The sequence below is a fragment of the Manacus candei genome, unplaced genomic scaffold, assembly GCF_025592945.1.
Source record: "Manacus candei isolate 608988 ecotype Guabito, Panama unplaced genomic scaffold, ASM2559294v1 h1tg000044l, whole genome shotgun sequence".
Classification (NCBI taxonomy): Eukaryota; Metazoa; Chordata; class Aves; order Passeriformes; family Pipridae; genus Manacus; species Manacus candei.
In genome coordinates, this window is record NW_026138092.1 from 1,676,276 (window position 1) to 1,702,424 (window position 26,149).

At 38.8% G+C, this 26,149-nt stretch overlaps 1 long non-coding RNA gene across 1 annotated transcript in view; it reads right to left on the minus strand.

Annotated features, from left to right (window-relative positions):
* Positions 1 to 4,719: 4,719 nt before the first annotated feature.
* Positions 4,720 to 26,149, minus strand: part of LOC127474798 (uncharacterized) — a 652,309-nt gene continuing 630,879 nt past the window's right edge. Inside the window, exon 3 of the long non-coding RNA XR_007905983.1 lies at positions 4,720 to 4,766. This is a non-coding gene — a long non-coding RNA (uncharacterized LOC127474798). The remainder of the gene's footprint in view (positions 4,767 to 26,149) is intronic.

Here is a 26,149-nt window from a genome sequence, read left to right on the forward strand (position 1 = left end):
AGAATAAAGCTTCCCACTGCAAGCAAAACGTTTGGCTGCTTGTCTGCTCTGTGCCTCCACTGATTCATCAGTGCATCCATCAGGAGAGCCAGAGCCCTCCCAGAACACTCCCATGTGGGGTGATATCACCGTGCTGGAGAAGTCGAGGAGGGGTTTTCTGTTTTCTCTGCGGAGCACAAGGGAAGGGTTTTGCAGAAGTTCGCTGACAACGGGACGTGTGCTGCTTTCTCCATCACAAACACCTGGTTTTATCATTTTGTTTTCAGACAGCAGAGGCAAGCCCAGCTGGGAGACAGGCAGGGAGTCAAAGAGAGGAAAAGGGAGGAAAAGGGATCCCTGGAGGGTTAGTGATGTTCAAGCAGATGGGGGAGGAGGGAAGAGAGGGTGGGAGCAGATGGGAGGGGGGAAGAGACCAGAAGCAGAACAGATGTGGGGGTGGGAGGGGGCTAATATTGGTTAAAGGCAAAGGAGGACAAATATGAATTAAATTTATAATTTACATTTAGAATCTTCTTTTTCCCATAAACACACTTTTTGTGTCTTACACTAGAGGAAAGTTTGAACAGCCTGCAAAACATAAAAAATAGAGCAAACATCAATGTCACTTGAGCAAACACTAGAAAGTGAAGGGGGGCTGTAAGACTTTCTCAACCATGAGGTTTTCTGTCTAAAAAACAGGAAACTGAAGGTTCCCACCTGTATTGTATTCCACTGCACAAAGCACACATTTGGAAAGATATGCAGTAGCAAAACAATAAAGAGGAGACTTATGTATGTGGATAAAGATCAGATCTTTGAATTTCCTGAATTAAAGAGGAGTAATAATGAAATATGAGTTGCTGAACCATGAGTGAATTACACACAGGTCTATGCTAAATAAATAATGGAAAGGTGTAACCTGTGTTTACATGCAGAACATTTTCATTTCTTGGGAAGCCACCCTGTATATTCTGTCCAGTTCTATATTTTGAAGTTGCATTTTGTTGTTGTGTTTCCTGGTAGGGTGTGTAGGTTGTGAGTGAAGGCTGACTGAGAAAGCTGCAGCTGAAAGTTAATTAGTGTGTTGGCAAGCTGTCAGCCAGACTTTTGTCTGTTTGCTTTTCCTATAGAAATGAATGAGAGTGGATTCCAGAGGTGTCTGAGTACAATTAAGTATCTCACTCTCTAAAGTAAATATTTTATATTACTCCATGCTTTTAGGAATCAGCCAGAATGTATCCATTGATGGTATTTTCCGCTGATATCCTTAAATGTAAATATATGTAAGCAGGTAGGAAAGATGTAGTGTAATTGCATCTGTTTGGTAGAGCATAAAGGGCCAGATTCTGTGTTTAATTTAAACACAGAATAATTCTGTGTAATCCACAAACCTGCTCCGAGATCAGATTCTGGCCCACGTTAATTGGGCCTAATTTAGTTGCTTTTAACACAGCCAAGTCTGTGTTAAAAAAAGATTTTCCAATTCTGTGTAGAAAAGCTGCCAGAAATCTTGGAACATGGAACAGTCTGCACCCAGTAATAAACCCCCATCCACAGCAATGACTAGGCATGTGACAAAAGGACCTTTTCTAGATTTCACAGCCCAAAATTAAAGTGAGATGCCTGCTGTGGGTACAGCAGGGAAAAAGGAGAGCTAAAAGGGTACTAGAGGATGGCAAGAGGATGAGACTGGATGCCACTCCCAGGGGACCCTGCCTGTGGGTGGGTTTCACACATCAGGGACAGAGGGCACAGAAGGAAGTGCTCCAGGTGTGCCCAGCTCTTAGGGAACAATGGGCACACACCAGCCCAAACCAGGGAAAATCAGGGCACTCAAGTGTCTCCCCAGTCATGACTTCTGCACAGATGTGATGCTTTTCTGTCATAACTTTACTGAAGGGAAACCCTTGCAGCTCCTCCAGTTCCTCACCAGAGCACAAACCTCTGGCTCAGCCTGGAGCCATTCCTGGGGGCAGGATTTTCTCAGGGTCAGTATTTTCTCAGGGTCAGCAGCCAGGACACTGTTTCCCAGGGCATTCACAGACCTTGGCCCCTAAAACTGGTGGCCCTGCATGGGCAACACAGTGCTCCCTTGAGTCTTTAGTCTGTGGACGATTGCAGAAAGATCTCAGGATAGATTTTATATTTTCCCTTACAGTGTATTCATTTTTTGTGCATGGCCACTTATTCCCCAGGTTACACCCTCAGGATGGACAGCAGCATCATTGACTGGGCTCTGCACACCTCCTTCCCATGATCCAAGGATTAGCTCATTCTCAGTGGGATGACCGGAATCCTCCTTCCCCCTTGCACAGCAGGTGTGCAGAGGACATGATCATACCCCAACACTGGTGTCAGACTCCAGGCCCATGTGCTCCCTCCAGGAATCAGCATCAGCTCCAGAAATCACAAACCAAAATTATTTCTGTCTTTCCTTGTGTCTGGGAGAATATATTCACCTTAGGCATTCAGGTGTGCTTCAGGTGAGCCACAAGAGTGCACATACAACCCCCCTGAAACAGGAAATCACTGAAAAGCAAAGATTGTGCTGCAATCCACAAGTTGCAGACCCATCAAGGTCTGGTGTTGTTTGTCTTGCAGCCAAGATCCCCAAAAAACTGATGATTTTCAGGGCCTGATATCTGAGACCCTAGAAACTCATCTTCCTACCACTGCAGCCAGAGGAGATGCTGACCTCCAGAGAATCTGGCTGAGGATCTCTGTGAGTAGTATATAGAGTGCCCTATACTAGTTTTATGGGCCCCTGATGGATCAAGTACACATGATACAGGTGAGAAAAATCTGCTGCAGACTGGAATATTATCTGGAAATAGCACAGAATATATTTCCCAACAAACTTGACTATCTGTTGAACAAATTCCTATTGCACGTGGCCCTGGTGCTGCAGGACAGACAATCTATAGGACCCCAAAAAAGGAACTTCCAAATTCCTTAAAATGATCGGTAGCATTTGATATTTTTTTATTATTCTTTTTAACATTATAAACTTATTTTCTGTAATAAAGTTGGCAAGCACTGTGAAACCTCACAACAAAGAAAACCATGGAAACACCTAGGCACAAAGAACTTGTGCTCTCTTGGGTGCAGTTCTCCTCTCTCACTGTTTGCTTAGCTGGTTTGTGACTTAGCACAGTCCGAGCTCAGGGCTGGTCTCTCTCTGAATCCCATTTCTGCTTTGTTTTGAAGTTTAGTGTGAAAATGCCTGCTCAGAACCTTCCCAGGTTGTCACAAGCTTTTACCTGAAGAAGGAAGGCTCCCTTGTGCCCTCATCAGTACACACATGTGTGAAGTTTAGAGTATTAGTTTATATATTTTTAGAAAGGATGTAAACTATTTGGAATAGAAATTGATCCCAAGAGTTTGCATATAACCCACAAGGATTCATATTAATCCCCAACCCACTAATCCTGCAGTTTTGATGGCTTAAAAGCCTACTACTTTAGAATTCTTTGTGTCTGTATCCCCAGTTGGTCCTTAATTGTTTCTCTTCTATATTTATGTGTACTCCAGATCATGTGTTGGTATACAATGTCATTATCACAAATTGATTTAAATCTGTCCGGCTCCAACTCTCAGAATCCATCAGCATAAAGCAAAGCATTTATTTCCTGTCCATCACACCACAGTGCTGAAGCAGTCACGACTTCCAAGCTCCAAAACACATCAGCACATAAATTAGTAGGTGCAATTTATGAGAGAACAGATTTATAACAAGTGTATTTCCAGCAGCATTGTATTAAAGAGGGATGTTTAAGTCAGGGCATCTTGTCCCTCCAGATTGTCAGGCATTTTCAATCACAATAAGAAGAAGCAAAAGCAATTTAAGTAAATACAGAAATTTCTTCTTTTTTTTTGAGCCTTTTTCTTTTTTAACAAATGTTGCCAAGGTAGAAATTATGCCAACTGAGAACTGGTTGGGCTCTGCCAATTTGCCTCAGCTGACCCCAAGCCATAGGAGCACCTAAATAAAGACAGAGACTATTGTTAATGTTGCTGAGCTTTCCAGAGGGTCCTGGAGAGACCTCTGTTATCTTTTATAAACACCAAGAAGATCTAATCCAAGTGCCACGGGAGAGGCAGGTTATCTTCATTACGGGGCTGAAGGAGCGAACACGTAACAGCCTCAGGATTAATAGCACTCCAAATAAAAGTTACAGGGCACTTTTTGACATAAGCACCCTGTTAGAACACGTTTCCCCTCCAGTTTAAAGCCCATTAATCTCGTGAAGAGCCGGAAATCTACAATCCATGGCATTTAGCTGGCATGAGGCACAAACTGCTCAGCAAAGCTGCTGAAACTCTGATCTACAATAAGCTTCTGAATGAGATATGGGCAGCCTTAGCAGCTTGCTGCTCTTGGTAGCTGCCATCACCCACTGCTCTCCCCTTTTTTCTTTCCCAGTTATTGGCTTGGCAGCGTGCATTTTTTCTCCACTCACCTCAAAGGTAGAAGTGCCATATGAAATAATGCAGCCAGGGTTAAAGGCACTACATTTGCCCTTTAGGAGAGGTGTGTTCATTAGAGATTGCTCTGCTCTTGTCCCTGGCTGTGCACCCCAGTTTGCCAGCACCTGGGAGATACAGCCCGAGTTTCTCATGGGCAGCTCTGCAGCCTTTGCAAGGCCTCCTGACACCCTGGGGCTCTACCCTTGAACATTTTGAATATCTTGGCCTGGACACCTCAAAAAACAGAGAAAACATCTGATCAAAAAAGCTCCTTGCTCATAGAATCATAGAATCACAGAATCAGCTGGGTTGGAAGGGACCTCCGAGATCATCCAGTCCAACCCTTGATCCAACCCCGCTGTGGTTCCCAGCCCATGGCACTGATGCCACATCCAGTCTGTCCTTAAACACCTCCAGGGATGGAGAATCCCCCACTTCCCTGGGCAGCCCATTCCAATGGCTGAGCACCCTCTCTGGAAAGAAATTCTTTCTAATATCCAACCTAAACCTCCCCTGGCATAGCTGAAGACCCAGCCCTCTTGTCTTGCTGAGAGTTTCCTGGGAAAAGAGACCAACCCCCACCTGGCTTCCCCCTCCTGGATTCAAACAAGAGCATTGGTGACTTGCCATGAAGGGCTAGAAAGGACCAAATACCAGCCTGGGCAAGACTGGCTGTTGAATACCCACTCCAACCAGGAACACTCCTCCCAGAGACCCCTGTGCTTGACAAGGGAAAGGCTGAGCAAGCAGTGCCCTTCCCTTTCCACTCACCCTATTTCTACTTCAAGCACTTCTCTGCTCCAAATTTTCCAGGGAGGTCAGCTACATTTTTTTGAGAAGGATGCGGAGAACAGGCTGCTCAGAAAACTTAGATTTTCACTGCATTATATTTGCAGAACAATTTCTATGGCAGACAGCTTCCCATGCCTAGGAAGTGCTGCAGCATTCCAGCTTTCCCAGATCCTCCTGCAAGTCAGTCCATCCCTGTCAGAACCTGTTTGCACGTTGCTGTGTCTCTGCCCTGCACAATCAAACACCTTGGAGTGTGACCTCCCACATGCCCTCAGAGGAGCCAACAAAACAATTCAGGTCAAGACAAATCAGAGAAGGGAATCGAGGGAAAAGGAAGTAGAAAACAGTCATTGATACCAAAGCCCACCCAGTAAAATTTGTAATAGCTTGACCCAGGTAACCAGACAGACTGTTTTAACAAGTTTGTTTTTCTTTTTCCCTTCCCCATCACCTTAACACAGATGATGCAGGAGAAGAAAGGACTGTGAATAGATGAGGAGAAATGAATTTCTCAGTGTTGTTAAAGTCTCTGAATTTTAAGAACTGAGTGGGTTTTGGTTTGTGGTATTTCCCCCCATTTTGTTATTTTAATACCAAGAGCCTTTGTTTTCATGTTTAGTTTAGTCCTTTCTATCAACTGCAGCTGAAACCACAGCTGGAACTAGAAAAGGCCAAACCACCAGATTATCAAAAGGTAAAATAAATGTTCTCTGCCAGAAGGATGTTTTACCTAGCACATCTAGCATTCAGAAAATCCATTTATGCATGCTGTTTGGAGAGGCTTACCTCCCTGTCAGAACAAATCAATAGCTCCCACCCAAAAACTCAACAGTGAGAAGTTCAAAAAAAACAAAAAAGAAAAGTGGCCAAGCTCACTTTTCATAAAGAGGCCCTGTCACACAGCAACAGGTGAGGGCTGCTGGCTTTTTCTCTGCTGTTCACAAACCAATACCATTGTGTACAATGACACGATTTTTTATGCTATATACAATCAACGGAATTCAACAGCCCAAATCCTCTCATTCTGTTCTCTGTATGTGTGCATGTGGATACAAGAATTTTACCGAGAAAGATCTTGCAACTTGAATATTTGGGTGGAAAAAATACATTCAAATCACAAATTAAGCAGGAATCTTTTTGATCACTTACTTAAGAGAAATACATTTGCATTTTCAAGTGCAATGATTTATTGAAGTAGCTCGTGTTGAGACACTGCCAAGGAGCTGACACTGCTTGCTGAAGTTCCTATTTCAGCTTGTGAACACTCATGAATGAACTTCTGAATTTTGTTTTCATTGCTGCTCGGTGCTGTCAATCTTTTAATTCTTCGCAAAGTTCTAATTACTGGAAACACTTTTTGATGAATATCCCCAAGGCTTACAGTAAGTGAAAATCAGTATTTGGAAAAGCTAGTGAATGCAATCATCCCATTAAGGCATGATGGAAAAGCAGTGTTTTTCCTGTTTGTCCTTTGCTATCAGTTTGCTTATTGTAATAGCTCTTTTATCTCTGTCTGTGTTTTATACCCACTATACTCTGTAGTGCTTTTGTGCTCAGTGGAATCACATAAATCAATACTTTTTCTGTTTGTTCTTGCCTCGGTATGTATTTGTAAATCCTATTACCATACAGACTGGAGAGGAAAATACACACCAGAATTAGTCAAATTAATATTTTATTTGTTATATTTGCTTCTCATAGTGCCTGATTCCATATTTAATCTTTAGACTTGATGACTGGTTAAATCACTAGACTTAAAAGTATCCAGGACCCCGAAAGCTCTTTTAGCTGCAAATTAAAATCTATAATATATATATATTTTCCTACTACCTGTCCAGCTCTATCACAGTGACACACTGAAGCATGCACTTCCCCTCATGTGCCAGAAAAGTGACACATTTTCAATGAAAATTCATTGCATCTGCAGGAAGGCAGAATAATCAAACTCTTTGCAGAGCTTTCTGTGGACACTCAAGGGGAGGCAGCAAGAGCCTCTTTTCTTTTCCAGAAGACTCAGCCAGATCCTGAACACAGGAACCACGGGATACTGCAGCCTGGATCCATCCAAATTCTTATTCTGAATCCTCTCATATGGAACCAGTGGAGAATAAAGAGAATGCACCGAAGATTAAAAACATCAAACACCGCCCTGTTATGGGAAGGGAGAGTTGCTCACAGGAATTTATCATTGTTGAATGAAATTTAGGTCCAAGAAAAGAAACAAACAAAAAAAAAAGTAAATTGGGTGACTGCTCAAGGTCTTTTCTTCTATAAACACTTTGCATGTGTGTACATTCAGTCACCACAGCTTTAGATTGTGTTTGTAAAAATGAATTAACAGGCGACAGTGCCGTGACTTACCCTGGAGACTTCTACGAGTTGAAAGCTCCAGCCTTGTAATTTATGCTTAATAATTTAACACATTAATAATAATATTTTAGATTTGGATTATTGAACGTAAGCACGGAGATAATTTCAATGAATATTTAATTTTTATTCACCTTGCGAGAAGATGGAGCATGTTTTTAATTGCCAACAATAAAAAGTAGAAAAATTATCAATAAAGAAAGCAATTAAGAAAGTGCTCTTACAAAGAATTCATGGTGTGTTTTTTTTTTTGTTTTCCTTTTTTAAGATGATAAAACAACCTTGTCAGAGCAATAAGCTCTAAAGGTGTGATGAGTTTTATTTGCACAGTTTCCTGCTGATTTATCTGCATTAGCACAAAATAGCACAAGCTGTTTTTCAGAGTTTCCATCTTTACTTTCTGAAATCATCTCTTGGGCTTTACATCCTGCAGTTCTGCCCAAAAGCTTGAGGTTCCTGAAGACCAGTCAAGCCCAACTTCTGGCTGTTTTCGGTGTGGTAAATGTGGTCTTGAATCTGATGCTTGTGGCAAAACTTTGAAAAGTCTCTGAAATCCTTTTGTATCCATCACACTTTCAGGTTTGTACTCTGTATTTGTTCTTTTATTGGCGAAACTTTATGGTTTGTATTTTTCTGAGGATTTTTTTTCAATATATTTATTCTTATCCTTAGGAGGCAATCAAATCAACCTTTGCAGAACAGCATTTTATTTTTAGTACTGTTTCTCTGAAGGTGTTATTTGACTGGATTTCAACTCACTGACCTCCCTTTCTTTAGAATTTAGAGACACTTTAATTTCCACCTTTGCCTCCAGCTAATACATTTTTAGCTTTACTCGGTTTTAGTTTCTGTAACTCTTAGAAATTCAGGAGCATTTTCCTTCCCAGTCTCCTAAACACTAAAACAACATTCCAAAAGAAACTCCAGAACAAACCTCATCCTCAGAAGTTTTGCAGCAGTGTTTACAACTAATTACTGCTAAACTAAATAGCTTGTGATGCAGTCTGCCAGAAATCATGCATATCTTTTGTGGGCATTCAATGTGAGCCACATATGTGTGATTTTTATTCAAGTTCCCTTCTGTCTGGCCAAATTATCAGATCATTATGGCTCGTTTGGGCTCCCTTCCAATGCAATTCTGCATTTGTATCCATTTTTCCCCTACTGGTCACTTACTATGCAGGAGGATATTTTTAGGATTCTTAACTCCTCCTCTAGTTTAACACTTTTCAAGCCTGCAAAACTCTGCTGCAGAGAGCGAGGGAATCATCTCTTCCCCATGTCTGAGGTGGACAGGATAATAATGAGCTTAAATCATAGCAAAGATTTAAATTAGATAATATGGGGAAAAAAGCAAAGGCAGAGAGCATTAAAAAAATGCTTTCCAACTAAAAGGAGGGTAAAGCATTAAGATAGATTGTTTGGGGAGGATATGAGATCTCTGTCACAGAATGTTTTAAAAAAGCAGGTTAGACAAACATCTGTCAGGAACGTTTTAGGTATAGCTGATTCTGCCTTGGGGCAGAGGGAATGGATGAAGTGACCTCTCAAGGTCCCTTCCAGCCCTCTTTTCTGTTTATTTCTAGGTTTTGGGTTTTTTTTTTTAGCTTGGATTTTGAAGGGCTCTTCAGTGCACTTTCTGTTTGCAAGGAGTGGTCGGATTCCTGCTTATAGAATACAGATGTTGCTGTTAAGAAAGATTCACTTAAAAGAAGTTGTCATTAGGAAAATTGTGATTAAAAATATCATTTAAGTGCAAAACGTGGAAAGAATTTTTAGCAAAGTTAATAAAAACTAACAAGCAAAAACACAGAAGGCAGTACTTGAAACCATTAATTACATCAGGGGCTTCAAACATTGATTAGGGTGTAGCACTTGTCCTTGTTTTAAGTGGTATTGACCCTTTAGAAATGAAGTTGATCCAATACTTTCTACTCTAACTCCTCTTAGGGATTAGGAGATTTCAAGTATTTTCTCTCGTGATATTCAGTTCTTGATGGCTTCGAGCTAAAAGTGAATTAATTCTTGCCATACAAAGAAACTATCAAATTCCAAGGCACACAGTTGGGTATGTACAGTACATGTGTAACAATCAGGGAGTCACAAAAATATTTGATGTGCTTAGTTGGAATCAGCTGGAGCCGTGTAACCTTTTAATTCCCAGAGCATAATTGCAAAGGCTTTGTTTTCATTCCTCCAGTACTGCTGTTGGAAATACAAAGCCAAGCTCCAGCTGGGGGTGATGGGAACCTGTCACACCCTCTGCTTCCTGCTGCAGTCTGTGGTGAGTGCTCACCAGAGTTAGGCTGAGAGCCTTGTTACAGGGTGGTGCAAAACAGTTCTTCAAGTAAAATATTTGCTGGGGCCTTCCTAGCTGTCTAAGGAGATGTGCTGGTTTAAAGGTAAATGAAGGGGAAATGAACTCAACTCAAAGGAGAGATTATAAATCAGAATAACAATTTAATAACACAATAAATATGATTAAACAAACAATTGGTTTTAACCCACAAAACCCAAATGTATAACCCAGCACCCTGGGACATGAACAGAGTGGTGTTCATTGGGCCCCCTGAGTCCAAGGGAAAAGGAGAGGGGAAAACCTGTTGGTGAAAGTGCTGGTGCAGTCTGGTCAGGAATGGTGATTGCAGTTTGGTTGAGAGTGGTGCTCTCAGTCTTCCTCTGGATCCCACCAGTGGTTAAAAAAGTCCCAAGACCCCAAGATTATCTATCCTCCAGTTCAGGCAGGAATGCCCAGTGCCTCCCTCAGGGCAGGGAGTTCCACAGTGGGTGTGAGGACAGGAGCACCCTCCTATCTCACAGTTCCACACTGGGTATGAGCACAGGAGCACCCTCCTATCTCACAGGCCTCTGAACACCCAGTTTATAGCCTGAGGAGTCAGGGCTGCTCTGGGCAGGGGGTGTAAATGCTCTATTGATAACAGTTTCTGGGCAATGGCATGGAAGGCTGTAGAATACACAGTTTTGGGTTACACCCATCCAGTGATGAACTGGTCCCAGCTGTTCTAACTAGGACAGTGGTGCAAAACAGTTCTTCAAGCAAAATATTTGCTGGGGGCTTCCAGGCTGTCTAAGGAGAGCTGTTGTTCCACCTCAGAAACCCAGAAGGCTTTCCCCACAGCCAGCAACACCAAAATTCAGCTGCAGTTGGACCTGCTAACTTCATTCCATTTTCTTTTAATATACTGTATGTACACCTCATTCAACCCGGAGATATTTTAAAGATATTTTCAATATAAATTAGATCTCCTGGAAAGCGGTTTGGACATTTTTATAAATATTTATCTCTGTAACGTGTCAAACTCTCTATTTCAGATTAAAAATTCACAAAGCTCAACGTATTTTTCGTCTGGATCAGTTGTGAGTTGTCAGATTGACTCGTTATTTATTTATCAGGGCTTGTAAATGAGGCCCGTGGTCACACAGGTGTTGGGATTTTGTCTGGTTCAGACAGACGAGGCAATATTTTGGAGCTTCAAGTTTCTTTGAATTTTTTACCTTGGTCTGAGAGCTCAAAATAACACTTGCCACACCCTGAACCCTGAGTGTTACTAGTCAGTGGAAAGCCCTGGAAAAATCTTGAAATTACTGTATGGAATGGTCTGGTTTGGCTTTTTTTACATCTTGGGATCTAATTTATATTTTATTTTTTTTCTTTTGCTCTATCTTCCTTGAAAGATAATGCAAAGTTTCATTGCAAGGCTTTAAGGTCCTGAGAGATGCCATTGATTTCTGCTGCAACAGGTGTGCTTAGTAAATCTTGTATCAAGCATAGTACAGGCAGAGTATTACATTAAAAACACTTTTATCAGGTTTTAAAAGACATTAGAAATCTGCTGTAATGCTGACATAGTTTTTCAGCCTCACATAATTTTCTGTACCTAATTATGACTACACTCATGCATTCCAGCACAGCCTGAGAGCCAAGATTCCAGATATTTACTGTTAATTTGTTAATTTGTATTTATTCTTGGTTCCTGATATATGTGTTACAATGCCCCCTGTTCCTCTGTGTGCAAACACTGGGCTCAGTGGTTCACAAACTGTTATTTACTGTTATTAAGAAGGGTAATCCAGGCCATGGGCAAACTGGATATCCGTAAAATTCAAAACTAATAACTCTCAGACACAACTGAGGAGGTTGTAAAAGAGTTATTTCATTTCTTGGACTGTAGGACAGCAGCCTGCTGAGCTCACCTGTGTCTTTTGACCAATGTATGAATGGTTGGTTGGATCATACTTAACTTTTTGGCTATTTTTCTACCTCCAAATGATCCTCTGCACATCTGTGGTGAGGGATCAGAGTGAGCCAGTTGTGTTATGAGAGCACAAACCCACCATTTCAGCTGGCCCAGACAGTCAAACTAACAGAAATATCATTAACAGGTTTAGGTAGATAAATGTCACTCAGCCTCTCAAGCTGCTCATGCAAGTCTTATTCAGACACACTGGGAAAGAATAAGCACCAATTATTTTCAAAATTCTACACACAAACTTTAAAAGAGCATTTTTCCTAGCATCCAGCCACTCCCCTGCAAGTTAAACACTTATAAAAACCACATTTTCCTGCATGAATAGGCAATTAACTTTGAAAAACAATTACATTGTTTAATACGATTGTAACCTAAGATTTCTTTTTTTTCAGAGAAACTAGAAATTAGTTTCTTTGAAGAGCTATTAAAAAGTGTATTTACAATTGTCTCCTCATTCTTCTTTATTCTTTGAGCAAGGGAAGTAATACAATTTTGCTCTGAAGGTCGAATCTGCATGTGCACATTTTTTGGTTAATATATCTGTGGTATCAGATATATTATGCATTTCTTCCTCAATAAATAGGTTATATTTCTCTAACAGATCTACTAGACCATTTAGCTATTGAGAAATGGGGTCTTTGCTAAATTTCTACCAACAGGCAAACGCAGCACACCAGAGATGTAAATACTTTGCTTGAATACATCTTTTAGTCTGGATTTATTGTCCACTGCACCTGCTCCTCTTCTGAAATTTTAAAGACTACGGGGGAATGATTGGCCCTTGGTGTAGAAAATCAGAAAGCAACTCAGCACAGCCAAGGTTATCTGGCAAAACCACAGCCCACGGGCTCCTGTTTGCAACCCCTCCTCCAGCCCGTGCTTTGCAGGGCCCTCTGCCAGACATTTGTGGAGACAAGAAAAAGAAAAGATCAGTAGCTTAAAACAGCCTGCAGAAACTTTACCCTGAAGCCCAAAAAACACATAACCAAGGACTCCCAAACCTGCTAAAAGTAGCTAATACTGCTTTGTTGTTCTGTCCCTCCTATTAAAAACGAAAGAAAACAAAACAGAACCCCCAAAAAGCCACAAAAACAACAACAACAACAAAACAAAAGAAAAAAAACCAAACCACAAAACCGAGAAAATCAAACAATCAAAACCACTAAAATTCTAAAATTTAGAAATTTCCAAATCTTGAGTCCACTTATTTCAGCTTATCACCTCTGTATAATGAATTCCAATTAACCTGTTTCTGAGTTACCTCTGAAAGGATAAGGAACTGAATTTATTTTGTGTCACCCACACAGTTCATTTTTCCAGTTGAGCTGAAAATCAGTGTTCTCATATTCACTGGTTTTACTTCCTATACATCAGCCATTGTTCTGATCTGTTCCTGTCTTTTTGTGTCCTGAGAACAAACACAACTCCATGAAATCTCCCGGCTCTTCCGTAAGTTTTCTGTTAAAAAAAAATAAATAAATTTAAAAAGCAAGCAAACAAAGAAGCTTCGTTCAGAAAAACAACCACAGGGTTTTGTAAATCATGTACAAAAAAAAAACAACAAACAAACCAGATAATCTTTTGTAAGTAACAGCAAAAGATTGTTTGTATATTATTTATTTCTTACTTTCTATTCAAAACATTGCAATTGCTGGAGCAAGTGAGTGTTTTGTAGTAGTTTGCCTGTGGAGGTCAATAAACTGACATTTTCCTGTTTGCCAAGTTAAACTGAGAGACAGAGATGTTTTCTCCTTTTTTTTTTTTAGCTCTGTGTGTGTCTCCTCCAGTGGAGCTGTAAGATCTCTGGTGAAGGCTTTTTAACCTCCATATATTTAGCAATGTTCCTACAGCTATGCATGGGATTTACATGGTACTCTGATGCAAACAGCAAGGCACAGAGAATTCTCAGATTTCCTGCAGAAAGCTTTGAGATTTTTCCTACATCTGGTAGCCTGGAAGTGCTTATCTCCAGATCATTAATAAAATTAAAGGTAAAGTTATTGAGATCTCGTGCCCCAAAAATGCTCACATCCATCGAATTCGATTGGAAATTCTGTAATGTTTATTTCTACACTTCAGAGGGAAATCATTGGCAATGCTATATTCATTTGATGAATGATTCAAGTCATTCTCATCTGTTTTCTGCCAACGAGGCACCCATGAAAAGCAGCCTGTTTGACTGGAGCAAACTGGCTGAAGCTGCCTGTGTGTTCCTAGAATAGCTGAAGATTTCGAGGCCGTAAAAACCCAGAGAGCGAACAGCTCCCAGGCTGTTAATTCCTTCCTGAAATTAGCTCCACTGCTGAATTTTGAAGAGATTATGCACAGCATCTCGGTGTTTAGCTATCAGAGTGCACATCAGAAATAGTCATTATGGCTGAACTCCGTGAGGGAAATTTGAGCATTTTCTGTGGTACCAAGATTTCTGTTTCTGCTGCAGTTTGACTGCAGACAACTCACCGTGGTGTCACATTAACGGTGATTATAGCACCTAAACGTCCCATTAGTGATTTCAGGTGAGAAAAGGATATTTGGAGAATAATTCTTTTGGCTCCAAAGGCTCAGATTAGGCAGATGAAAATCCTGCAAGAAGCCAAGGCCGTTTGAAGAACGAAGGGTTTTTCTAAAGCGTTGTATTTGACTTTTTCCCCTCATTAATAAAAATATATTTCTTTATTCTTAACATGAGGGAATAGGCAAACTTTGTTCTCCCTAATAAGATATTGTATTTAGTGGCCATGTGGAAGAGAAAGGATAATCATGCTCAAGTAAAAGCACTGATAAGCAGAATTTCTTGAAAGCCATCATTTCTTGCCCATTACCATGTTGTTAGTTCAAGTAGGGTCAAGGTTTGCACAGAAAGGATTATATAATTACTTAGGCAGGGTTTGATACATCCATTATAATCCACTCTTAATTGATATTTAACCACTTTTCTATGCTACTGAACAAGTTTTTAAGAAGGACTTGAATAATGAATGCTGGTGGCTTGACAAATAGACACTGTGAAGGTGTTACTATCCTCTTCAGTAGTGATTATCAGCAATATTAACCATTCTAGGAGTGCTGTATCCAAAAAAAGGGGGAAATCACTGTAAAGGTCAGAGAACAGCACCACCACCAGTTGTAGCAGGCATTCTTCTCAAGCAAAACTGGATGACAACTCACTTTTGGGAAGCAAAAAATTGTATCAGAATTAGAATTCTTTCTTGTAGTTTATGATCTAAATTATTTTAAAATTCATAAAAAATGCAATCATTCATTATATTGCAAGAAACCAAACCTATTCTCTTTGGAATGTAAGAGAAAATTTGATTAAGTTGTACTTGGCTAGCTTTTATAATGCTCTGTTATCTGTTTAGGGCATCTAAGTAAAAGCTAAGCCAGAAAGACAAGGCTTCAAAATCTTGAGTCCACTTATTTCAGCTTATCACCTCTGTATAATGAATTCCAAGGAACCTGTTTCTGAGTTACCTCTGGAAGGATAAGGAACTGAATTTATTTTATATCACCTACACAGTTCATTTTTCCAGTTGAGCTGAAAGATGGGCAGAGAGATAACAGTGGAATGGAGAAATGGCAGGATCACAAATCACAAATCATTTTGAAATCCTAAAGGTTTCAGAAAAATGTTTCTTTCTTAGAACCCTCCTCAATCTGAAATGGTCATGACCATATAAGTACCTAGAAAAAACTGCCAGGGTTCCTTTAGTTTGTTTTTTGTGGTTTTTTTTTGGTTGGTTGGTTGGTTTTGTTTGTTGCTGTTGGGTTCATTTTTTTATTTTTATTTTCTTCGGAAAAACCTCAAAGCATTACTAAGGATTTTCTAATTCCTGCTGAATTTGGTTTTTCTAAAATCATATATAGATTTCTTCTACCTCAGAGATTCATAAACGTTATTAAAAATGAATGGCAAGCCTGATTTAAATTGAAATGTCAGATGGTTGGCCTCCTCGTAGTTAAAAAGCAATGACAACTGCATGAGAAGTAAGCTAAATTAAGGGAAAAAAGAGGTCTGGGGTTAACTGTGATGTGAATAACAAGCTGTAAAGATTGAAATATTACACATATAACCCAAGTATTTAAGTGAAAGAAGATGTGAGACATCACAGGCTCCATAACCTGATTTTTCCTTTGTGCAAGAGAAGTGATGCTGCATACTTCAAAAACCTAGAATGCATGGTGGAAAAAATTACATCTTCTAATTATTTCTATTATTCCATGCACAGACAGTTAATAATTTGTCCTAGCCTGCATTTTTTCAGGTATTTCACACATATCTCTATGCGATTTATACACATTTTAAAAGTATTTACAAATTGAAAATGAGTTTTCTACTAGAGATATTTATGCAAATATGAAGAATATATCCTACCACTTCATAGAACATACAGCAGGAATAGCCTTAAATAACATGTGTGCACTGTAGAAAGTGGTTTTATACATAGGAAAAAAACCAGGAAAAGTCTAACAGGTCCTGAAAAACACCTTTATAAACTTACACTTCTATTTCAATTTTTTTCTATAATAGAATAAAACAGGATTAAAAGTCTTGAATTATAGGTGACAGTTACTGAACACTGAGTATTCATACAAACTACATAACACTCTGCTGGAATTTGAGCTACTATTTTCACTTACACATCATGTACCACTACCTTAGGAAAATTATCCCTTAAATGAGAAGTTTCAATAGAGAAAAACACTAAAATAAAATTTAATTTCTATTTAAAATGTAGCATTAAGGCTGAAGGAGCAAAACCCAGAAAAAAAACCCCTTTATTTTGAGGGATTTTTTGGTTTCTTTACTATTTATGAAAATATTTACAATTTTATGGCAATTTTAGAGAACTCTAAGGTTTATTCTTCTATGGCAAGTTATGTGCTTTTTGCTGAAGATGGAGACTTGTATTGCATGTACAACCAGGGAATAGATAAATTGCTGTCTGCTCATACTCATATTCTTTTTATTCTTCTCTATCATGAGTTATAAATGACTAATTCTTCCATTTTTTCATGAGCTTTGTGAGGTGAAAGTTCTTCTCCCTAGTCGACCATATTTGACTTTGATGTTTCCTTGTGAGAAACAGAAAATACTTTAAGAAGTCTCAGGTGTCCAGGTCTTTCTTCTGATCTTTTCTAGGTATAAATAAATATTTTTTATTCTTAAAGTCTGACTTTACATTTTTGGTCATAGGACGGGTAATCTAGAACCAGATTAAATAATATCTTCTATTAAAAGAAAAAAAAAGTGATAATGTGGGTTCTGTTAAAAATACTTCAGATATTTTTTTTGTCTTTTTCTTAAAAACTTCACTATTATGAAAACTACAGATTTTATAAGCACCTGTTTGTCTGTTCCTCCAGAAAAATATTTAGCTGAAAACGAGCCTGTCTTTTTGAAGCTCCAATGTTTCCATGGTCTTCTCATTATTGTGCTGTGTTCTGATACTTTCATGGAGGTGGGCAAAAAATTGATATCCAGCATGTGATACCTTTGTGGTAAATACAATAGCAAATAAGGGTGTAAATCTGCCTCCCCTGAATGCAGCTGAATTATCAAGGCTGTACAAACTAATGTCACGCTGCAGAGTGCACAAGGACTATAACTTGCCTCTGCAGGCTGGACAAAAAAATGGAAGGATAACCGGATATAAATAATAAATATAAATATAATAAAAATAATAAATATAAAAATATAAAATATAAATATATAAAATTATAAATAATAAATATAAATAATAAATAAATAGTAAAAATATTTTAAAATTAACCAGAGGTTTAAATCTGAACTTGTAGATCTGGTCCTACCCTGTTGGACTATGGGAGCAGAAGAATGGAGTTATCCCTGTATTTGCATTCTATAGCTTCCTGCAGCTAAACTGTTCAATATATTGTATTGCACCAAAATATTCTGAAAAAATAAGCAAATAGAGTTGAAATTGCTTATGAATATAATGTAGGTTTGTGGTATTATTTCAGGCCTGTTATTTACTGTGCATTTGCTGATGTGCTTTTTTTTCATAGAACTGCATATTCAGGTGTACAATAGTGGTGACACTCAGACTGCATTCAGGTGACATCAGCACATCTACTGGCAAAGTCTTTTAAGGGAAGAAATACATTATTTCACAGTAAAGGAAATAAATCTGCCTCTTGATGGGAAAGTATTAATTTAGGATTGTGAACTTGCACTCTCTGCAAGGCCCAGAGTGGATGGCAGGCTCTGTGCAGTGGAACAAATTCTGCAATGCCTTTTCAAGGCTCCTGTCCCTGAGGAGGTTGATAATAGGGAGATTTATACTATATTGCCTTTCAATTAGTGAAACCAAAACGGGGGCTTCATAAAGTGGTGAACAAAAAAAAAAAAGCAAACCAGCAAGGAGAAAAGAATAGGGAAATTCTGAGCTGGTTGTGCAGCAGACTCAACTCTTAATTGCTTGGCTTTGTCACTCCAAAAGATTGGAAATTATGTTGAATATATATCTTTATTCAACAGAGAACGTACATAGTGTCATTATTCAGAGAACTACAGAGAATTACAGTCTGCACATCACTAAAGAGACAGGAGTACCTTTTTATCTGACCAGACTGACTCCTATGTACTGCATTTGGAGGACAAAAGGAGTCAGGCAAACACAACTGGAAGTTTTCTGTCTGATGTCTGCATAGCAAAAGATCCCAGGCTGTGACACTTTCCAATTTTCCTTTTTAACAGTTAAAACTTTATGCCTGGTTTATCTAATTAACCCCTTCAAGGTTAGTGTGAATTGCTGTCTTAGCATATTACTTTCTTCTTCAGCTAAACAGCTTTCTGGAAATGTGACTATTTGCATTCTTTCATTAAAATCCTGGGTTTATTCCTTATCCTTATAGATGAGAGGGCACTTCTTAAGGAAAGGCAACCAAATTTTTCATAAAGTAGTTCGAGAAAATCTTGGTAATTAAGGAAGAATCTTATGAAAAGTGGACATATTGGCTATTGGTCTGCTGCTGATAGGGGTCTTCTCTTCCCTTTATTTGTGTGGTCTTAACAATCCCTTAAATCAGAGCTGCCCTGAACAACCTTGACCCAAAAGCCCCACATTCCTCTCTGTTTTTCTCTGTGAACAAAACAATCAGTTGAACGTGACCATCTGCAGAAACAGCAGTACTGAATAAGATATCTGATTCTTTCATGACTTACCATCTATCATTACTTTCCTTTATGGAGAGGTAAGAAGAGCCTAGTCCATTAGAATAACATTAGCCTAATACAACTATGCAAAAGTCATCTGTGGTGTGCTGTTAGGAGAATTTCCTTTTCAATGCTGTATTGATTCTTCTGGCCACCAGGGGAAAAAATAACATTGGAGGTAGAGTTCTTGACCATGCAAATACCTTATTTTATTCTCAGATAATGATGGAGGGGCTACTGTGAGACAAGGTAGCTCTTTGGTTCATTTCAATGGGTTATCAGAAAATTCATCATTTATCTTTTTTACCCCGTGAATATCAGAAGCTGTGCAGCCATGCAATAAGAAACTGTTGTGAAAAATCTTATAAATTTGAACAAAAGGTAAGAAAAGCTGCGAGAGAGAAAACACTCCTGTGGTCATTGCACAGGTAGAAAACAGGAAACTACAGCTCTTATCACTTGAAGAGCTGATCCCAAAGATTAAACTCTTCCTTGGCTTTCTCCCTCATTTGCAGTGAAAATTGGACAGAACATTTCTGACCTCTGAGTGTCTGTTTTCTGCTCCACCACTTCTGCTCTTCAGTCAGGGAATAGGGATCTCCAGGGCCCTGTGGAGAACAAAACCAACCCAAACCATGACTGACATCCTGTCACCTGTTGGTAATTCTTCTTGATTTGCAAAATAACCAGGTAAAAACGGCCTGTCTCTACATGTGGGACTTTTTTTAGGGAATAGTGACTTGGTATGTGAGTTCTACCTCATTACTCCAACACCATGTCTGGAAGGGGTAGTTCTGACCTGTCTCACCCAGGAACTTTTGTGGTCTATTTGTCTCCTGACTTTCTTGTTTTACAAAGGATTCCTCATTTCCTGCAATGTGAATTATCTTCTCCACAGACCTCTTTTTCTATCACATTTATTTAACATTCCTTAGTATGAACACTGATTAGTAGTTGTTTCCCTTCTTGATGTTACCTCAGTTATTTCCAAAGATCTCTTCAGCTAATTTTAAAATCTTGCAGGACACTTATCTATGTACTAAACCTATGAAATCAAAATCTTAAACCTAAGGTACTGTAAAAAAAATGAAGATATATATATAATGTTTCATAATGCACATGTAAATTTTATTCTATTTTAATAATTTTTTCTCATGGTCAACATTTATAACTTTTCTTAACAGTGCTCTATTGAATCCTTTTAAAAGAATCTGTATCTGTACTTAGAAAAAGGCTCTGAACAACATTGTCATCAGATTTTCTGCCTTAGTCATTACCTAAAAATTACCCGGAGTTTTACCACCCTTGCTGTTTAAAATTTTAAGTTAGCTAGCAAGCTTTTTAGTCTTGTTATGTATGACTTGTCATAGTTAATATAAATCACCTTGGAGTCCTCACTCTCTGATTTTTTTTTTCCAAGGAGGGAACACATAATCTCTTTTCACTATTGGTTATGTTTGGAACATATATCAAGAATCTTAAACATTTCTTTTCCTCTTGAGAGGAAACAGCCTCAACCTCAACAATATTCCTAAATGCTCCTTTTTGCATCCCAACAACCTCCATCTCTCCACATTCTCAGAAAGAAAATTGGCATCAGCACTGATTTCCCTTAGCTTATGTTCAGGTGGTGGACTTGTCCTTCTAGCTTTTAATTATTATTTGAAACCTTGTGACGGTACAATGTCCCTATCAATTATGAATATGATGAAAACATTAAGTCAAAGCACCAGATGATGCAGTGTTGGCTTTCCAAATATAAAAATGGCCTAAAATAATGACTCTCAGCTTTCAGTTCTTCCAGTCATCTCAGGCAGGTTGGGTCAGAAGTCTGGAGACAGCAAAACCAGCAAGATTACTGTAAAATAATCTTGGTACACACGTGATTAAATAAGAAACACTGTTCTTTGTCCTATCCCAGGCTGGCAGTGTCAGTCTTACAGCTGGGTTTTTATAAGGCAGTCTTACTGTTGCCTTAACTGTTTTGAACCACAGCATTATATGACTATACTTCTGGTAGTTACAGGCAAACTTTAAGTTAGATAAAATTTTTTTATTTTTTTTTTAGTGGGCATTGAATTTCAGCTTTACAAAGGCCAGGTTAGACATGTGAAGTCTGAAAGCCTGATTCATTCACAGCACTTTCCCGCTGTCACAATTTGTGGAAGTATCAGGTTGGTTTTGTTCAAGGCATTAAAATGCCAGGATTGTCATTTCAATTTTTCTGCATTTCACTTTAAATTCTTTTTTAATGGTGTGGTTACACTGGCCACAGCATAAATAAGAAAACAGGATTTGCATTTAGAATGCTGTAAAATACTATATTCCTTTGGGTATGCTCACAAATATACCCGTTCGTATAAATCAAGATAAGAATACTGAAAGCAATTTGATTAGGTACTAAATTCAAAATGTTACAAGAATGTGGTCTAGCAATCACTAGGAACTTAAGTCAGGCTACTTATACAACACTGTCTAGAGTGGAAAATTAAAATGACAGGTTTAAGAGATAAAGACAATCTTGTTCTTATTCAGCTTCAGGGTTCCTGCCAGTTTCTCTTATGAGGTGTAATGTAATATTACATACACATCTACTATAAACAGTGAGACTTTTATAGATATGTCAAAAGGATACCATTTGATGGGAAATAAAATAAATTACAGCCCTGTAAAAGTTCTTTAATTTATTCTTATAGACCTTTCCCTCCGAGAGACACGGAGCAAAAAGTAAAGCCTGTATATTTTACTCAGTGCCTAATCAAGGTAATAAACTCTAGTTTTCAATTATGGGAGATAAAAATTCTGCCCTTAGCTAAACTAATAAACAGTGTCATTAAAGCTTATGCAATTTTAATTAATGAATATCTGAAGTTTTTAGAGCATTTCATTTCTTACTGGGTTAGTGGGTCTCAGTGATGTGTACGTGAGTGTGTGACTCTCCTCTTCCTCCCATTTCTTTGGGTTGCTTTCACCTTCTTTGGATCTCAAAGTTGTAAAAAAGTTTCTCTCCCTCTTTCCTTTTTTTTTTTTTAATTTCATTGTCATCTGGCTCAATCGTTACTTGATTTTCTTACAACTACGAAAAAATACCACTTGAGGCTACAATAGATGTTTGCAGACTTCCTCTAAAACAACACAGCCTCCTCACAACTCCCTTTGATAACGATATCAAAAAAACATTTATGGTTTAGAGATACTTGGCAAGCAACTGCATTCCTTTCCTATCAAGTTTTATGGCTTTTATACAGCCAGCATAACCCATTTAATCTCATACTCATTCTATACATACTTTTTTTACTGGTATTTTCCTACCTACCCTCTTATAATTAGGAACCAGGCCCCTGAGGGCCCAATTAGCCAACATGTGAGTGTAATTATAACCCTTGAAATGCTCTTTTCCATGTGTGTCTGTGATATGACTTTGACCATGCATAATGTGAACCCACTCACAAGGAAAGTTAATCCCCTAATCATTTGTAGAGAGAGCTTTTCTCAGATTTATAGGAGGAATACAAATGGTTATAGAATAATCATACTCCAGGTAGTGTAGTAAATATGTAGAGCTCCTGTGGCAGTATCCAAGAAATAATCCAAGTTTCGGAGTTATTTAGTACCTCTCTATTTCCATTGAATTGTAAATTCTGTGACCTTGCTAATGTGTCAATAATATCTGGATTTATTTTACTTCTGGGATTTTAAAACTCTATTTAAATATTTGAGACATTACCTACCCATTATTCCAAAGCTTTGCTGAGGCAGGCACTTACAGATACTCCCACTCTCCGTCTCTAGAACGTGGGGAAAATAAACCCACAAATTTTTGAAACCATGTTTTTTGAAGTCTGTTTTCTTAACGTTATTTTTGTCATGCTCTCTGAATTAATGATGACAAATCTCTCAAGCATCTGTATATTTTTATTTTACTTCCATGCCTGGGTAAAACCTTCTTATCATAAAAAAACTTTTTAGATTTTTTTAAAGAACTGTTATTGAAATGAATAGCAAACATTAACTTCCATAGACAAGCGAGTATGATACAAAATTAGAAGTCTTCTGAGCTAATACCTAGTTATTTTATGCTGGCTTCCTTACTACATGTCTGCAAGGTATAAAACCCCACAAGAAAATAAATCCCTTCAGCATTAATATCTAGCATTATGTTGGTAATATCCTCTCTGGGTTTGACTTGGTTAGGAAAAAAACCCCATGCACCAACTGAAAAGAAAAATAACAAATTTTCTTTGGAAGGAGGTTTATCTCTGAATACAAATCTTGTACAAAACATGCATGGAAAACCACACAAACAAAACCCACGAGAATATCCTGAAGCTAACAATCTTACATTGACAGCTTAATTGTCAAAGTGGCCTTTTATTGGGTCCTTTGGAGTTTTCCTACTTCATCTCCGAGGACCTTTAATCATAAACTTGCAAACAAGTCTTGGAAACACGAGTCTGTTTAAATTGACTCCTGTGAGATGGAACAGGCTGGCGTGGTGGGAGACACTTGGGGCATCAAAGCCACTTCTGGTTGGCACCTTCCATTTTCATTAAAAATGAAGCAGAGCAGCAGATGGGCAGCAAAGAGATTTTTAATATTTACATGCCAGCCCATGGGAGGGCTCCAATGCAAACAGTTCCACTGCAGGGAGTCGGAGCACGCTGGGTCAGGGAAGGGGACCAGCAGCCTGTTTGTCACACTTTAGGATCCTTTCATGCATTTGGTGTCCTGAAATCTCATTCTGCCTCTTCAAACAAGTCAGTTTAATAGGGGGAGTTACATCTCTGGAGTGCTTGTCCTGCACCAAACGTAGAGTTTAAAGAGATATTATAACAAAATGAACTGAAATAAACAACACTTGACAAATAAGGTTTTTTTAGTCATGTGACATCCTGGCTGCAAATGGCATGGTTGGTCTCAGGATTAATTTCTCAGTTTGGCTCTATCCTGAAGCCACTGAACAGGATGGGAACATTGCCACTGACTTCAGCTGGCATTAGAAAAATCAGTGCCCCCAGTGAGGAGAACCTCTTTTCCAGCCAGTCTACCAGTGTGTGTCATAACATACCAACAGGGGAAGCATGGAGCCATTTGAGGATAAATTGTGTCTAAAACTACACTGAAAAAGCACAGCCTTTTAAAAATTTCTCCTTACGTTACTACTGAAAGAAGTTGTTTCTTTCCTTGATTTAATTTATACCCATTGATTTACACCAACTGTAATCCTTCGGTATTCAAATACTGTTGGGGATCCTTGAAGAGTTTAAAAATATGAGCAATTTTGACTGCTAATTCTATGAGTTCTGTTAAGCTTTCACATTGGTGTCACCAGTCTGCTGCAACACTCTGAATCTGCTTGCCATCTTCAAGGTCTGACAAAACAATCCCAGTGTCACACCAGTGTATCTCCAAATGTCCTCTTTGCTCCCCTCTGATGGAATGAGCCTTCTGCTTTACCACTTAAACTATCTGTTGGTCTTTGCTTAGAGTTTCTGAGAAAATCATTGGTTTTCTCTGTTTGTCTGGATGTAAATTCCAAAAAAAAGAAAACAAATCAGTCATTTTCTGATCATGCAGGGCTCTTTGGACCTCATGCACCTTTTTGTGCATCTTAACCTGCACTTTTGAGCCTTGCAGGTTTTGATTTCTGACAATCATTCCACACCTTAACAATGTGAAAGCAAAACTATAACTTCCCCTCTACAGCTCTAAAATTCTAAATCCACCCACAAGTCTTTTTCTCACAGTTTTCAGAGTTGTTTTTCTCTTTCCTCACCAAAACTTTGAGGGTATTTTTTGGAAAGCAGAGTGTGGACAGACACCAACTTCTTGCAGACAGGAATGAGAAAACTGGCTCTGCTGAGAAAGATTCCTCTTGTCCAAAGCTCTTTCAGTCTCTTTAGACTTCTATTAAGATTTAGTAGCAGCTCTGTGCTCAGATCTATGAGGGTTTTAGGAGCCTTCCCTGTAGGGTCAAATACCTGGTTGCACACACAGAAACAGGGCACTGTTCTGACTCTGTGTCACTAGTTCATTAATTCTACATAAGTTCCCTAAATTACAAAAATATCAAGTGCTCTAATGACAGGAGCTTTTTTGTGCTGCAGGAAAAGACTATCAAGAAATTAATAGAAGACAGTATCGTGCAGTATCTCGCTAGTCATTAGATCTTTATGATATTAGGCTGCCTGTAAATGAGATCCTCTGTGTTCTAGATTAAACTGTTGACATCTTGGTAGGCTCCTAAGCTGATCAGAAAGACCATTTGTAGCTTTTGGTAGCGCTTGAAGATTTTTTAGCTGCTGGACGCAGATCAAAAATGTTTGCTTGTGTTTGTTATCCATTTTAAAATATGTTTGTTTGTCTTAGATTTACTTTGTTCTCAGGGTGATTTAGGGTTCATTAAACAGAGCCATGCAATGTTAAGTGCCATAAAGCACGTTGGAAAAAAAAGGTAGACTATTTACAAGAGAGTTATAGTCTAAATATGTCTGGGAATCATTTACTGAAAGATAATAGCAACAGTCACGCCCCCATTTGGCTCTGATAGTGGCCATTTGTGCCACCAAGTGCTGTTACATCTGATCCAGCGAGGTCAGTAAAGCACAGATCCTGCCTCAATTGCTTTTTTTCTTAGGGTTTTTTTTTGTTTGGTTGGGGTTTTTTGTGTTTATTTTTCTACATGGCTATTACAGTTAACTCATAGAAAAAATAAAACAATCCCCCAAAAATAAAACACAGGGCCCCAAGTTTCTTTAATGCATTATGACCCAGAGCCACTGCCAGTTCCTGTGTGGGATTTTCTCATGGTGCCCTGCTGTGGCACACCTCCTGCAGCACTTGGGGATCTCTGGAATTTGGCTTCCTGGTTGTAAAATCACAGGTTTCTCCACTTGGCTGCTAAAGAGCTCATTTGCATCCCTGTGGATTCTGCTCACATTATGCAGTTGGACCAGCAGCAATAACTGCAGCAACAATACTTATATCAAGAACTGAGGAATCAGCAGAAAAAGCAACAGCAAAAGCCAGTTATTCATCATAATCATCATCATTAACAGAAACATGAGATCCAGAACGAATTCCTACGGGACACATT